This window comes from Triturus cristatus, chromosome 12 (genome assembly GCF_964204655.1).
Source record: "Triturus cristatus chromosome 12, aTriCri1.1, whole genome shotgun sequence".
NCBI lineage: Eukaryota > Metazoa > Chordata > Amphibia > Caudata > Salamandridae > Triturus > Triturus cristatus.
Window position 1 is genome coordinate 524,007,943 of NC_140595.1, and position 13,504 is coordinate 524,021,446.

Consider the following 13,504-nt stretch of genomic DNA (forward strand, 5'->3'; position numbering starts at 1 on the left):
TGGATGCACTGGGGCCTGGCTGGGGCTTGGGGAATTTGCTGCTGCTGCCGCCTCCTCAAGGACCTCCAGCTGCTGATTTTTGGCCCTTATGACCTCCAGTTTTCCCCACTGGGTCCAAGCTGCTATTACCTGCCTGTTAGGATGAGTCGGATCAGCAGGAGTAGCTATATCAAGAAAGAAAAATGACAAATTTATAAACAACGAGCTTAGCAAAACACATTAAATTATATAGTTGCACAGTGTCATGATTCAAATGAGCTGCAAGGGCAAGAACCTACCTTATTAAGGATGAAAGTGGTTGCGAGTGAATGGGTGATGACAGAGAACTACAATTACCACAATGCCTAAAGAAGGAGGGGCATTGTTGAGTATCCGGTTGCCACAGTTCAAATACCACCAACTGCGCAATGTCTGGTGCTTGTCAATATCGAGTTAGAGCACGGACAGAAGCGGCGCAGATCGCCTTACTTTGGGACACACCTAATCAGTAAGGAAGAACCTTTCTTTCTTTTCCTCTTCGCTTCCGCACTGGAGCGCACAAAGAGAGGTTACACTGTTGCAGTTTGTTTCAAGCAGCTGGGAGGAACGCTCAGCAGAGCATATTTCTCCACTCTGCCTTACTGCGCTGGAGCGCGATACAGAGTGGAGATAATTGGGGCATTTGTGGACTTTGCAGGTTGGACCCTCGGGCGAGCCTATCCTTTGTTCTGTGGTTCTGCGCTGGAGTGCGATAAAGAAAAAGCCCAAAGTTGTGCCAATTGAGAAATCTGGACAATTGAACCCTAGAGCCAGCGTTAAACGTGTTTATTCTTTACACGTGGTGGAGTGCGACGAGGAAAGGATAGAAGTTTCATCCGCGACAATTACCAAGTGCAAAGCAGAGATTCTGCTTCATACTCTTGCTGAATAATTATTCGGCGCCGGAGCGCAGTTAAGAATTACAAGGATATATTCATAGAAGTACTCCCTTCTTTTGTTTCCAGCCGGCAGCAGTCTGTCTGTGTGTGGAACATGACTTGCTGCTTGTGTTCCTGGAGTCTAAGAAGACATGTGACTCAAGTTAGATTGAGAAGGAGCAATTCAGTTTTAAGAGAGAATTCAGAAATGGCATTTCTAAAAGAATTTAAATGAGCTTTATAAACGGCTTTAGAAATGGATGGATGAAAAGAATAAAACACGGCTTAGCAACATTTAGAAATTAACTTGGAACATCTTCTTTCAGATATTGAAGAACAATTGTTTTGAATAACTTTACAATCAGGTTTAAAACTTTAGAAACAAGTTTATTGATATCTTTCAAATAAGGGTTGGGAATAGAATTTGTTTGGGTGGCGTATTTCAAACAACTTTAGAGCCATGTACTAAACATGTTTATAATGTGCCTTTGTATTGTAGCATACCGCAAGTAATGTTAACACCAACTATGCCCAACGTTTAGTTGATGCCCACCAGCTCAGTAGGGTTCTTTTAATTTCAGATACAGTGTAGTGTTTGACACTGTTAAAATGCAATAAACCAGACTACAAAAGGTTTAATAAGCATTTATTAACACATCAATGCTATGATGTAAGTAAAGCACATTCTATAAATATTCTATATGCCATATAAATAAAGGGAATAGGACAAAAAACAATCAAAACTTCTCTTACGGGGCAAGATTCACAAAAGAAATTCATTTGAATGCACCCAGAAGAGCAGCTGGTCATTGGATGATGAAATCACAGTGGTCCTTGTTGAATATCAAGTAAGCGCCAAAAGCATGGGGTGGGGACGTGGCCTTACAACCAGTGCTGCCGACTTTGGAACCAGCATGCGCTCAACATCCTGCGATTCTAGGTAGGTCACCTAACCTCTGTGACCAAAAAATGAATGAGACCTTTTTAAAGTAACTGGTGTTGATGTGAAGTGCTCAAATACTTCCGGTCGACTGTGCTCTGTATAAAACTGCAAGTATAGATATATAATATGTATATAAAGTTCCACAAGTTGCCCAAGTTGGGGCGCACTCTCCTCTCGACAAACCATAGGGTCAGGGAAGAACCAGGCACACTCGACGTCAGCAGAGTCCTGACGTGTTTCGGGAAAAGCTCCCTTCCTCAAAGGCTGTCTGCTGCACAATGAAAGCCACCAAGCGGATTTCCCAGCGATCTCCCTTGTTTTATTTTTTTCAAATGCAATCCAACATTGAAATCAGGTGAGTAAATGCACCATTGCTTTCTGGGACTGGGAGTCCATAAACAAAAACCTATGTGGGCTGCTGGCAGTCTATTGTACCAAATATTTAAAAATCACGGGTGTGTCATCAAACCCTTCCCCCAATACTGCCTTGTGCCAAAAGGTCCCGCGCGCTGAAACACAGTCCAGCACAGGAACCGATTGAGTCTGCGGCGGTGCGCCCCTCGACCGAGCCGGCCGAATATATAAAGTTCCACAAGTTGCCCAAGGCGGGGCGCACTCTCCTCTCGACAAACCATAGGGTCAGGGAAGAACCAGGCACACTCGACGTCAGCAGAGTCCTGACGCGTTTTGGGAAAAGCTCCCTATTCGGCCGGCTCGGTAAAGGGGCGCACCGCCGCAGACTCAAGCGGTTCCTGTGCTGGACTGTGTTTCAGCGTGCGGGACCTTTTGGCACAAGGCATTATTGGGGGAAGGCTTTGATGACACACCCGTGATTTTTAAATATTTGGTACAATAGACTGCCAGCAGCCCACATGGGTTTTTGTTTATGGACTCCCAGTCCCAGAAAGCAATGGTGCATTTACTCACCTGATTTCAATGTTGGATTGCATTTGAAAAAAATAAAACAAGGGAGATCGCTGGGAAATCCGCTTGGTGGCTTTCATTGTGCAGCAGACAGCATTTGAGGAAGGGAGCTTTTCCCGAAACGCGTCAGGACTCTGCTGACGTCGAGTGTGCCTGGTTCTTCCCTGACCCTATGGTTTGTCGAGAGGAGAGTGCGCCCCGCCTTGGGCAACTTGTGGAGCTTTATATAATATGTATATATATGTTTTTTTTCCCCAAGAAATCAGGCATTTATCCTCCTGGGACCAATATGTGAAATTTGCTGATTTATACTCTGGCCCAAGACTCCCTTTGAAAACATCACAGCCCCCTGATCCTGGCCTGTAAATTTAAGCTCTGAGCAGACACATGCAGCTTTGTTTATAAAATACAATTAATCTTCTCAGCTTTGTACTGTTTTTCGCTTGCAGCATGTTGGAGTTCACTCCAGGTCACAGAGACAAGCACCTGGTTTCAGCTCCACTTTGTTAATGTACCTACAGCTTCTTACAAAATAGCCGTTAACCTATTTCTGCCTCCTGATACATCGAGATTGATGGGGGCAAGCTAACTTACATTAATTATTTCTAGGCACATGTCACAACTATCTCCTACAGGCTTATGAGAGGATTTAGGAGCAGTTTTTAAACTACTTTAATCATGTGTAGTACATTCTTTAGAAACAGTTCCGAACAATTATTAGAACCAGCTTTTGGATCAACTTCAGAATTTAGTTTAAGAGTCTGATTTAGAAGTTTTTTTCTGAGCAACTTCTGAATTGGGTTTGGAAAACAATAATTTAGATTATCATGCGGATGAAGAGTAGTTTTCAAATAACTTTAGAATCAAAAATATAATACACTTTAGAAGCAGCTTTTCTAAAAGACCCTTTTAAATGGAGCTTTTGGAACACTTTAGAAATCAGTTTCAATATATGGAATGCTTCTTAAACTGCTTAAAAGTAAATTTTTGGGCTGGGTTTAGGTGCAACTTTACAACCGCTTAAAAATCAATCCAGAAGCGGATTTATAATGGATTTTGGAAAATATTTGAAGTAGATTTAAAGGAGGCTTTGGAAACCGTTTCCAATGCAGGATTTTGGTTGGGTCTAGAAGACACTTTAGTACAGGTTTGTACATGGTTCATAAGGGATTTTGAGAACAGAAAAATAAATAGACTCTGAATACAATTTAGAAACTGGTTTAGAAGTGGTAACCTACAGAATTGGCTTTAAAACAATTATTTTAGTATGTGGTGTAAGAGGCATATTTACAAAGTTCTTAAGTACCATCTTAAATATACATTTCTAAAGGGTATTTAATGCTGAACACTTGTGGAGTTCATTTTGCACGTTTCAAACTTTGTTCAGAAGTGGCTTTTGATACACGTTTAGAACTGGGTAAAAAAACTATTAAGACAGATTTATTGTTGTGTATACAGATATCTTAAAAAGTAACTTGGAAGTAGAATATGGAAATGCTATTATGACCAAATGTTCATTTAAAATTTTCATTCAAAATATTTTTTATATTAGTTTTTAAACATATTGGATAAATGCTTTATAAATGGGAGTTTTAAAAAAATTGTTTCGTAATTCTTTATTGAAAAAATTAAAGACATACAGATACATATAAGTGCTGCACAAAATAATGGACCAACAAGAGTCTATTGTCAATAAGAATATTAGTGTGCTACGAGGGAGAGAAAACTACACAAAATAGGAGGGAGGAGGGTCAAAGAAGGGGTCAGATAGAAGACATGGAGCAGATAATGGAAGAGAAGGGTATAGTGTAAAGTATGCTTAGAAATTCATAATCCTCATTGCTCACAGTCACGGAATAAATTAGACAGAATGGATCATGAGTAGGGGGAGCAGATTTGGATCTACAGAATGTTTGATATGTAAGATGTGATGAACGTTGAAGATGATGGAAAGTCATAAAAAAATCATAAATAACTAAATGGATAAATAAATAAATGGATAAATAAATAAATGAAATAAGAGGAATGTAGATTCATTACCCCAAAAAAGAAAGAGCGAAAGGAAGAGGGAAGTGGGAAGAAGGAAAAGAGGAAGGAAGGAAAGGCGGAAGAAAGAGGAGGGGAAGATGAAGGGGAAAGGCTCATGTGCAATAAGAGAAAAGAGAGAAGGGAGGAAGGGGTGGGGAGAAAGAGAAAAAAGTAAATAGGGAGGAGAAGAGAGAAGCAGAAGAGGAGGGGGGAGAAGGAGAGAACATAAATGAAATAGGGGAGAGGGAGGAAACATTCAGGAGTATTAGGGAAAAGGACCCCATACTTGTTGAAAAACTTTCTCCTGATCTTGCAGTCTATATATCACAAGTTAATGGGATGCGTCTGAATCATTGCTACCATCCAATCCTCCTGCGAGGGGGAATTGGGTGATTGCCACTGTCTTAAGATACAAATTTTCGCTGTAGAAAGTGCAGTATGTAAAAGGTGACACTGTGGGCGCGTAATGTCAGGTGAGTTCCAGAGATCATGTAATAAGATAATGGGAGCAGTTAGGGGTAGATGGAGGGAATCGTTTCCTTCAGAGTATCCTCACGTAAGCCCAAAAACACTGTATAGAAGGATATTCGCAGAGTATATTGGGACGGTCACAGTTAACTCCAGGACACTTCCAGCACTTAGAATGTGGTAATACACCTGCTCGTTGTAATTTCAAAGGTGTCCAATACCAGTCATGTAAAGTTTTGAAAAGGCAGAATTTCAAACACGCCTCCCGAGTATCCTTGTCAAGGGCTTCCAATACTTTCGACCAAACATCTTCTTCAATGGTAATGAGTAAGCACCCCTGACATTTCTCGTGAAGAACTTAAAGAAGTGGGTGTGCGTATCAGTGATTAATTAAAACACCATACAGACCTGACATCACTCCCTTATGTCATCCCCAAATAAGGAGATAGTCCAATATCGGTGAGAGATCTAACACCCCAAGTAGAGGACCCAGACAACACCTCAGACAGTGCAGTGGTTGCAGTGTGTCGTGAAGTCTGGTGTAATGGGAGACCAAATTCCTCACATAGCAGGTCAAAGGATTTCAGCTCTCCATTTAGTATGACCTGGTCTAGTGTCTGAATTCCTCTCGATCTCCAACTAGACCAGTGAAGCGCATCACCATTTATTGGACTACTCTTGTTGTCCCAAAGTGGAGCTATAGAGTGCAAACGGTGAGCACCCCGTAAAAGATGATTTGCTCAATGCCATGCTTGGTATGTAGCTTGAACCACTGGATACGGAGGGGATGTTCGTGGGTTACGGGTTCGATATAGAAATTCAAGGCCGTCATCACAATTCAGTAGTGAGTGTTCCATTGTAAAATCCATTATGGAGGGTCAGTCCTGCCTGAAAATAAATAGACTAATTGCGAGAGATGCAGGGCTAAAGAATAAAGTTCCAGAGTTGGTAAACCCACACCACTGAGGAATCAGAGAGCCATTCGTTTGGCAGCAGCTCGACAAGAACACATAGACCCCCAGACAAAAGCCTGTATACGGGCATCTACGCAATGCAGCGTAGATAAAGGAACTACAATTGGAAGCATTCCAAAAGCATAAGTGAAGCGAGGCAAAGTGACCATCTTTACTGCCTGCACTCTTCCCCACATGAAGAAACCTAAAAGAGACCATTTAGTGAGATCAGTTTCCATTTGCGTTATAAGGGCTGAGAGATTGTCTGACACCATCCCTTCTAGACCTCAGTTAATCAGAATTCCCAGCTATTTTAATTGCAACGATTTCCAGCAAATGGGGCATCCATGAATTGATGCTTTTGTGGTGCTGGAAGAGGGCGGAAGAGCCTCTCTTTTATCCCAGTTTACCTTATAACCGGAATGGGCTGCAAATACATCAATAATCTCAAGTAAGGCTGGCAAAGAATGAGGGAGATCTTTTAGTGTAAGGAGAACGTCAATAGCATACAAATATAGTTTAGATTAATCTCCCGCTATAGTTATACGCTGAATCCGCGGTGAGTGGCGAATAAGTGAGGCAAGGGGTTCTATCGCAAGCAGTAATAAAAGGGAAGAAAGGGGACAAACTTGGCGGGTGCACTTTCAGATTGGACATGGGTCTGAAAAAAATCCACCACAATTGACCTCGGATTTTGGGTTGTCACAGAGCAGGCTGACCTTGGAAATAAACTGATCTCCTAGGCCAAAGCGTTTCACGGTGGCAAAGAGATATCCCCAGTCAATGCGGTCAAACGCCTTTTCTGCATCCAAGGAAAGAGCCACAGCATCTTCTGCCATCTCTTTTGCAGTCCATAAAGTATGAGCTAATGTTCGAAGGTGATTCCTAGAAGAACAGCATAGGACAAAACCAACCTGCAAATGATGTATGAGGAATGGAATGACTTTGCAAAGTCGTGCCACAAGAATACTTGCCAGAATTTGTATATCTTTGTTTATAAGGGGGATAGAACGATAGCTGCCACAAGCAAGTGGATCTCTGCCCAGCTTTGGAATAACCACAATCAATGCCCTGTTAGTAATAGGACCAAGTGAGGCTGTCTGAACAGCCTCATGAAAGGCAGAATATGGAGTATCATTTGTTTCTTCCCCAGACCGTTTGTAATACTCCACAGGGAAACCATCTTCTCCTGCCTATTTGTGATAAGGTAATTTGGCGATGGCTGCAGCAATTTCTTCTTTACTGATGTCACCATTAAGTAAGGCTCTACCTTCATCTGTGAGGCATGTAAGATCAATATCCGCAGGATAGGCAACTATTTAATCCTCAATTGCTGAAGTCTCTGGGGTGTAAAGTTTTTCATAAAAAGATGCAAAAGTATTTACTTTTTCTTTTGGGCCAGTAAGAATCACATCTGTTTCTGTCCATATTGCAGGGATAGCTATGGCTGCCTCCCATTGTTTCAGCTGTGCTGAAAGTAATTGGCCTGCTTTCTCCCCTTGTTCATAATTTCTACTTTTTTGATGCTGAAGAGCATACTCGGCTTTGGAAGTATATAGGTTGTTGAGCACCATTTTGGCTAACTCTAGGTTTCGGCGGTTGGGTACCGTGGGCCGAGATGAATATAGACGTGTGAGAGAGAGAATTTGAGCCTCGAGTTCAATACGACAAAGGGATTCCAACTTATTGGCCTCGGCTGCATTTCTCATCAGTTGTCCACGAATAGTTGCTTTCGCAGCCACCCAAACAGTTCTACAGGAGGTAACTGATGATTTATTATTGGTTAAGTAATCAGAGAGATGAGAAAGTAGTTTGGCTTTACCCTGGGGTGAACGGTATCTCTCAATGTTCATGCAGCATGGTTCACAGCCTGGGGAGATTAAACCTACGTCTAGAGCAAGAAGAACCAAAGAATTATCCAAGAGCAGCATCCTAAATATGGGATTCACTAGTGATTGCAACTACCGAATGGGATATAAGAAAATAAACTATCCTAGACTGGGTGCCATGAGCAGAAGAGAGGAAGGTGTATTCCTGATCTGAAGGATGACAAAGGTGTTAATGATCTACCCAGTCCCTTGACCGATGTTATGTCTCCCAGTAAGGCTCAGTCTCCCTCATTACATCTATCTAAGGGACCTGCTCTGTAAAGAACTGCGTCACGGGCAAGATTCCAGGCTCCACCAGTGACGCAGCTGGATACCCCAATTTGCACTAACACGCGATTCAAGCTGAGAAGACAGGAGCGTTTAGCTCCCGCCGGAGCATATAATGAGCCAACACAGAGGATCCTATCTCTTATTTTGAACATTGCAAAGACGTATCTGCTGTCTGGATCAACCCAGGTCTTGACAATTGTAACAGGTAAGGATTTGTGCAAAAGGATAGCCACTCCACATTGCCGTGGTTGACCCTCCTTAGAAAGAGATTGTGTGGTCAATCCACAATAAATGGCTTTTCCCACCAAATCTCGCCGTAATTTAGATGATTCCAAAGCATCTAAACGAGTCTCTTGCATAAGTGCAATATCAGTTCTTTTCATTTGCAGATAAGAGAGTACTTTCTTACCTTTAATAAAATGCATAAGACCATTTACATTCCATGAGATAATGGGTAGTGGGTGAGAGGTAGAAGAAATGTTTGCCGTCATGTGTGCATTGAAAATCAAAAGAGGTTGGATTTTAAGGAAAAGATGATGGAAGGAATGAAAGGTGTTAGATTATGGGGAGGGGAGCGAAGAAGAAAATAGAGTATAGAGGTAAAGGCTATGCGGGTAAGCGGGGTATCAGGGAGAAAAGGTGGATAGGATTAAGAGAAAAGTCCATGTAAGGGAAATGAGTGGAAAAAAGGAAATGGAAAGGGAGAAAGCTAGTTCCGGGCAAGGAGAAGGAGCAAGGACGAGTCACTTGTATGTACACAGGAGAACAAGTGAGAAGGTAGGAAAAGCGAGGTACTAGCGAAACTGGAGGAAAGATAAAGGAGAGAAAGAGAGAGAAAGGGTAGATGTGCTACGCAGGAATATCACAGCACTAGGGGTATAGGACTGTTCTCTGCGGGTCTAAACGTTTAGGCTATGCACGTCGAAAGACCCCTGTCCACTTACAAAGTCAAAAGGAAAAGACGCATTTATGCAACAATATTAACAGTATTGAGGTTGAGATTATAAGAGTACCCAAGTATTCAAGTACTAGACCCATGGTATAAAAATCAGGGTTAAAAGTTGAGGGGGTAGGGGAAAGAAACAAGCATCGTAAGAGTGTAGCATTAAAGGAGAGGAGGAGATCAGAGGAGAAGGCGAGGGAGGGAGAAGAAGGAGAAGGTCTATGTCATATGAAATTATCATATGTAGAGTACAATCGAACAAACTTTATATACCATAGTAATGGCAGCTAAATATTAAATATTATCATAGTTAAGTATTGTAATAGTTTAATATTATTATAGTTTAAATATTAGCTCAGTTAAATATTATCATAGTTAAATAATATCATAAATACTTGCTAAACAGAGAAAGAGGGGAGGGAAAGGTGCGAGAAGAGATCAAAAGAAGAGGAAGATTATAAAGCATATAATGCATAACAAGTAAGCAGGAATTCAAGTACATAGCCAGTCATCCTGATTCATGTCATATAACATTTAAAATATAAAAAGTACAAGCAAACAGGCTTTGGAAAAAGCTGTGAGGACAATTAAATGATATCATAGGTATATGTTGGAAAATTGAATAAGATAAAATAGGAACATTATAAAGCAGGTAATGTATAAGAAAATTAGCAAATGTTCAGGTACTCATCCAATCGTAGTCTTCGGCAGGTAAAAAAGACAGTGAACCTCCATCAACTCATCAATATAGGAAGGTAAACACTAAGCCAAAGTTCAATATACACCTTCCTTGGACGAAGGGGGGGGAGTATTAGAGGAGAGCATGATTTGGCAATGTCTCCTTCCTGTGTAAGGGCTGCCACTGCCTGAAGTGCATATTCTAAATCGACTTCTTCATCTTCAATGGGTGTCAAGACAGCAAACTTCCCAATTTCCATTAATGTAGGGATGTCAATTAATCAACACACCCTACCCTGATGAAGGGGGTTTTAGAGGAGAGCGTGATTTGTCTCTGTCTCTTTCCTGTGAGAATCAGCTACTACCTGAGGGGCCTGTGCTTGATCTCCCAAGGGCCGAATATGTCAGTCTGAGTCTCGTCGCCTACTCTGGGACCAGCCTGGATTACATTGGCACCCATCCGAGGATATCGTAGAACTTAATGATAGGAGTTAGGGTCCAAGCTCTTGTAGAAACGCAGTTTATTCCATACTCCGAGTGAAAAGATTGTCCAAGAAATGACAAAGGTCCTCTGGATTAATGAACTCCTTGGAAATCCCATCTTTGGTGATCCGCAGACGTGCAGGCTCAAAGAGGCCATACTTGATATCAAGCTGTCGTAGGTGGGGTCTAAGAGACAGAAAAGCTTTGCGACAGTCATTACTTTCTTTCGAGAAATCCGCTGCCATTCTGATCTTGTGACCTTCGAATGCTTACAGGCCATGGGTACGAGCCGCTATGATCAATTGGCAGGCATGTTCATGGCGTAGGAAGCAGACGATGAGCGGGTGTGGTCTCATATTTTTGCCTGTGTTGGGTAATCCAATGCGATGGGCTCCCTGCATCTCCAATGGTGAGTCAAATGTAAAACCAGTGAACTTTGGAAGGGTTTCGCTAAGAAGGATTTGGCATCTCAGCCTTCTATTTTCTCCGGAAAGCCAAAACGGACATTGTCTCGAGGGTTTCTATCTTCCAGATCTACTACTTTGCTCCTGAAGAATAGAAGCTCTTGGTTTCTGTCTGGTATAACATCAAGGCGGTTCTCAATCTTTATCACCCGCACTGTTCGGCCATCCATCCGTCTCTGGAATCCAGCAATGTCTGTACAGATAGATTTAGTTTCAGTCGTGAGGGTAGATTAAGAGGTCTCCATGCCCTCTAACCGTCGGCCCACAGCAGAGATTTCCTGAAGTATCCTTTTCATGGTAGAGTCCGTCGAGGTTGCTATCATAGGGTTAGATAATTTTTGAGCCAAGAGGATGGCGCCACTTGTATCTGAGGTGAGACGGCTCTGGTTTAAGGCTTCCCCAAAAGAAGAGTTGTTTAGCAGGTTTACCAGATGCCCTGCCAGAAGGCATCACCAACTCCTCTATGTCAATCTTCTGATGTGTAAATGCTTTCGACAGTTGATGTTTATGGTGTCGTGAATGGTGCGCATTGATAGGTGCAAGAAAGGAAAGACTATTGATGTGATTATAGATCTTTGGACCTAATAAGTGGATACACCAGGCAATGATCTGACTCTATGTCGTTTCCTAGTGTATCCAGGTTCATGATAAGACTATTTTCTTTGTCATCTACACCTGCCGTTGAAGATCAATTCATCTTATCTGTGGAGGGAGCAGTCAGGAGTGGTCAGTATGTAAGTAAGAGCATATGACTGACCTATGATGATCAGCCATTCTTTTGTGCTTCCGTCTAGGGCAAATCTCTATAAGAGGACCTCTACTAAGATCTTTAAGAAAGGGACCGCTAAAAAGCGCACTCATCAACTCATTCACCACTGGCAAGTAGACATCATGTCACAAGAGAAATCGAAGGCCGTAGCATGATGCACCGCGTCAACCGGTACCAATAACTGACAATACGCTCTGTATTGCTGAGGTTGTCGTTAATCCTAGATCTAAATAGCCTTGTTAGGGTCAATAAGTTCTCCCGAGACAATGTTGTTGTTGTCCGAGAGTTGTCTTTTGTCTGTTTTTTGGCAGGCCACTCCTGAGGTGAACCACAGATCGTTGGTATGCAAGTATTATTTGTTGAAAAGGGTGTATTTTTCTCCTTTTTTAATTTCCTCTCAATAGGTTTTTACCTCTTTAGGGAACGCAAACGTCTTCTGAAAAAGAGGACCTGGGTGGCAAGTAAAAATCAAATATTTCAAAGCACTAGGGCCACTAGTCTGCTATCCCAGCCTAGTTCAGTTCAAATCAACACAGTTCAGTACTGTAGGGGGTCTGAAGCAGTCTGGGAAGTTACCAAGAAACTGCTGTAGCGCAACCCGCCTCCTCAGAGGAAGGAGGAAGTCACCTCACCTCAGCGTGTGGCCCAATAAATGGAGACCCCACCTCATAGTCGTTGGAGAGCCTGGAGGAGCAGAGCGCAGCTCCGTCGCCTTCTGCCCTGTACCAGCTACAAACTCCATTCAAGGACTTAGTTTTATAATAAATAAAAATCCAATCTAACAAAGAAGACGAATTTGTATTAAATACATGGAAAATGTAACTTTCATAAAGTTAGCTTTACCCTGCCTGAAGCTGCAAGGCTATTTAGATTTCGCTCCACTGACACTGCCCGGTCTGTACTTAGCCTGAATGAAATGTGAAAGAGGTGTGAAAACTGCTCCTAGGGAGATGACTTTGGGAGATGACTTTGACCTGGGAGTAGGGACAAGCTTCCTTACCCTGGCAGGAAGATCAGCTGGGATAGGCCCAGACACTTAACTTCAAAAGGGGGCATGCCCTGTCACAAGTAAATGTTAGGTGACCCCTGGACACCTTTGTCTCCATATTCAGACAGCAAACCCAGTGGCAGGAAAGCTACCTTCAGAACCGGTTTTGAGTGACCACAAAGGAGGGGACAGCTTTTTGCACCGGTCACACAACTGTGTATTAGTGACCAAGGGAAAAACTTTAGTAAAACTTCCACACATGTATAAAGACGGAAGGTGATAGAATAAAATGTTGGCACCAGGCCCTCAAAATTAGGGGTTTATTTACTAAGTGGTCTGCTGCATAATTTTGCACTGAACTTGCCGGCTTTTAGAATGGTAAGTAAATCGACACAATGCTTAGCGGCACCTTGCATCATGTGCAAAACCTTAGTAAATAAGCCCCTTACTTATAAAGGAGCGTGTTCCTTAATTGGACAGGAAGAGCATCTTTGTTATTGAAGTGCATGCATTTGTAAGTAAAGCTCTTGTGTCTTCCATGTTTTTATGCTCTCTGTGTTGAGCATATTCGACCATTCCACGGTTATTAAAGCAAAACCAAAGGTATGTGAAATGTTCAGATTAACTGGAACACTTAGACTAACCTCTCCCATTAAAACCCAGAAATTCAAGAACCAGAGACAATTGTGAAACCACCAAAGAGCTCGGTTCATTTGCCACATGCAAAAAGGAGTGTAGAGGGGTCAAGTGTGTCTACAGGTTAGAAGTGTAATAATGAAATCATTCATCGGATCCTAGCGAGGTCTGC